Raw genomic sequence first — 2,787 nt, 5'->3', positions numbered from 1 at the left:
CATAGTCCCTAATGGCCTATTGGCGATCGTTTTGCCAACAAATCCACTCACACATTATTATCATATTGATGCTTCCATCCTCCAGGGTGCTCCACTATCATCTTCTTTGTCGGATTGTGGTTGTTGTTGGCGGTCATCGTAGTCTCCTTCGAAAATGTTCTTCAGATCCGAGTCAGTAGATTCACGTCAGAGATTTTGAGAGTTTCAAAAGAAATTACAAAAAATATATCCGTTAACAATAATTTGCCGAAATCACCGGCAACGGGCGCAAAAACTTGTTTATGCGTTAATTTATGAATGAAAATAATTGAATGAAATATGTGTTGCGGAATTTGTGTTGTGCGATCAAGTTCCCCTAACGCAGAATTCAAAGTGTAAATTCTTCTGAGTTTCCTAGTAAGTCCAGGGTCCGAACAACAAGGGAACTTGTTGAAAACTAGTTGCATTGGTCATCACCAAACCTCTATGATTTATCTCTGGGAATCATGAGGCCTGCCCTCGACGGAAGTAGATTCGAGATGAAACCGGTGATGCTGCAGATGACCCAGACTGCAGGTCAATTTGAAGGAAGGGATGGCGAGGATCCGCACTCCCACCTCCGAAGTTTTGTTGAAATCTGCAATACTTTTATGTTCCCAAATATCTCTGCCGAAGAAGTTCGACTAATGTTGTTCCATTTTCTCTCTGTGATCAGGCTATGAAATGGGCTTATTCACTCTAATCAGGAGAGATTACTTCTTGGGAGCAGGTAGTGGAGAAATTCATGAAAAAGTATTTTCCACCTATCGAGAACGCAAGACGTAGAAAGCTTATTACTAATTTTGAACAAGATATGAACGAATCGCTCAGTGATGCTTGGGCGAGGTTTAAAAAGTTGGTTCGAGATTGTCCACATAATGGGCTGTCAGACTGCCTTCAAATGGAAATTTTCTATCACAGTTTGAATCCTATTTCGCAGACTGCTGCCAATGCGGCAACTGCTGGTGGTCTGCTTGACAAAACTTACGAGGAGGCGAAGAATATTCTAGACCGCATCTCCAAGAACCATGAAGACTGGCGGGAGAGTGATCAGAGATTGAGACTCAAAGATTCTGATGCAAATAATAGTGTCATTGTTTCATTACAAAATCAAATGGCCACAATGATGAATTTTATTCAAGGAATGGCGATCAGCAGCCCAACACCACAAAGTGGGCAAATTAATGCAATAAGTCAAAACACCACAAGGTGTGCGACTTGCGGTGATGGGCATGCAATGGAAGATTGCCCACAAAATCCACAGTCTGTATATTTTGTAAAGAATAATCCCTTTTCAAACACTTACAACCTCGGGTGGAGAAACAACCCCAATTTTTCTTGGAAGAATCAACAATAAAATTTTCAATATGTGGCGCAAAAAGAAGGGCCATCAGGATTCTTCCAACACAACAATGGTCAACAGAGTAACCAAGCAAGTAGCTCACAACAACCAATGCAATCTTCTTCTCTAGAGAGCCTATTGAAGTAATATATAGAGAAAAATGAGACAGTGCTTCAAAGTCAAGCTACGTCCATCCGCAACCTTGAATTACAAATGTGTCAGATTGCAAATGAGCTAAAAAGCAAACCGCAAGGGGCGTTGCCAAGTTCAACCGAGCTTCCACGCAACCCAGGGGGATTAAGTAAGGAGGATTGATCCATCGCAATGGAAAGACTATGGAGGGAGAAAAGAAGGATCAGAGTAGAACAACTTCCATCGTAACTGAGCCTGAGATTGCGGTAATGTAAGAAGAAGAAAGAGAGAATGAAGCAGTGGAACATGATGTTGCGTCGACCTCAAAGTCAAATGAAACAGGAACCGTGAAAGTCCAGTTACCACTTTTCCCTCAGAGGTTAAGAAAGAAGAAAAACGAAGAGGTACAGTACCAACGCTTCTTATCTATGTTAAAGCAACTACATGTTAACATCCCTTTCAGTGAAGCGATTGAGGAAATGTCTGCCTATGCCAAGTTTCTGAAGGACATGGTAACTAAAAAGAGAGGCGCTGGAAAATTTGCCACGGTGGCGTTAACGCAAAGTTCCAAATCTATTATTCCACCGAAGATGAGCGATCCTGGGAGCTTCACTATTCCTTGCTCCATAGGAGGACTCTATATTAGGCAAGCCCTGTGTGACTTGGGAGCCAGCATAAATTTGATGTCGCTGTCAATCTTTCGACAATTAGAAGTGGGACAAATTGTGCTCACATCCATAACTCTCCTATTGGCTAACAGATCTCTGGTTCATCCAGAAGGTAAGGTGAAGGATGTGCTGATCACGATTGATAAATTCATTTTGCCAACTGACTTCATCATCCTAGATTATGAGGCCGACAAAGATGTGCCCATCATTTTGGGGTGACCGTTCCTATCAATGGGTCGTGCTCAAATTGATGTGCATAAGAGAGAAATCACTTTGAGCATAAATGGACAGAAGCTCAAATTTAATATAATTCGTGCTATGAAATTCCTGGACGAGGAAGACCTACAAGATTCTAACGATGACCTGAATTTGATTGAAGAAGAAAAGTCTGATGAAGAGTGTGAAGAAGAGGATGCCAAAGCATCCGTAGCTGCCTGCAATGCGATCGTAGCAAAAACAAACAAAGAAGAAGGAATAATCGAAACGCAAGAAGAAGAACCAAAAGAAGAAAGAAAAATAACGCAGCCTTCCCTCGTGGAACCACCAACAGTTGAACTGAAGACCCTACCAACACATTTGAAGTACGCATTTCTGGGGCAGAATGAGAAGCTGCCAGTGATAATTTCC

The 2,787-nt window shown here is 41.9% G+C and overlaps 1 non-coding gene across 1 annotated transcript; it reads right to left on the bottom strand.

Moving 5' to 3' along the window:
* Window positions 1–796: 796 nt before the first annotated feature.
* Window positions 797–903, bottom strand: LOC120070152. The gene has a single exon (XR_005479804.1). It is a non-coding gene; the product is annotated as a small nucleolar RNA R71 (small nucleolar RNA).
* Window positions 904–2,787: the final 1,884 nt, after the last annotated feature.

This window comes from Benincasa hispida, unplaced genomic scaffold, assembly GCF_009727055.1.
Source record: "Benincasa hispida cultivar B227 unplaced genomic scaffold, ASM972705v1 Contig974, whole genome shotgun sequence".
Lineage (NCBI taxonomy): Eukaryota > Viridiplantae > Streptophyta > Magnoliopsida > Cucurbitales > Cucurbitaceae > Benincasa > Benincasa hispida.
This window is presented reverse-complemented; position numbering and strand designations above follow the sequence as displayed.